The sequence below is a fragment of the Tupaia chinensis genome, unplaced genomic scaffold (genome assembly GCF_000334495.1).
Source record: "Tupaia chinensis unplaced genomic scaffold, TupChi_1.0 Scaffold149922_1, whole genome shotgun sequence".
NCBI classification, from domain to species: Eukaryota; Metazoa; Chordata; class Mammalia; order Scandentia; family Tupaiidae; genus Tupaia; species Tupaia belangeri.
Genome location: NW_006209766.1, coordinates 1,435,764 through 1,436,133, shown reverse-complemented (window position 1 = coordinate 1,436,133; position 370 = coordinate 1,435,764). Strand labels below are relative to the sequence as shown.

The window sequence follows — 370 nt, the reverse complement described above, 5'->3', positions numbered from 1 at the left end:
GGGATTTTGGCCAGGCATACACATGTATCAAGCATGTTTTCCAAGCCATCAGGTCCAGGACTTGAACCGTGCGGCTGGCTATGTGGGATCCAGTTGCCTTAACCACCATGCCACTGGCTGACCTCCAAATAATATTTTTATAAAAAGTATAGGACCGTGTGAATGGTAGCAGCTACATGGTGAGCATTCAAATATTTTCTATACAACTTTTCTGAAGGAGTCTTTTTATAATACAGTGTTAAGGAAAACATGAAATCAACAGTAAATATCTAAAATATTTCCCGAAGTTAACTGTTGGCTTCTATAATAAATGTTTAAAAACAAACAAAAAAAAAAGTGGGGCTGGCAGGGGGGGTAGTGGGTAGAGGGC

The 370-nt window shown here is 40.0% G+C and overlaps 1 protein-coding gene across 1 annotated transcript in view; it reads right to left on the bottom strand.

Annotated features, from left to right (window-relative positions):
* The window catches only part of UPK1A (uroplakin 1A), a 14,604-nt gene that overhangs the window by 4,870 nt on the left and 9,364 nt on the right, over positions 1 to 370 (bottom strand). The gene's annotated exons all lie outside the window — the stretch shown is intronic.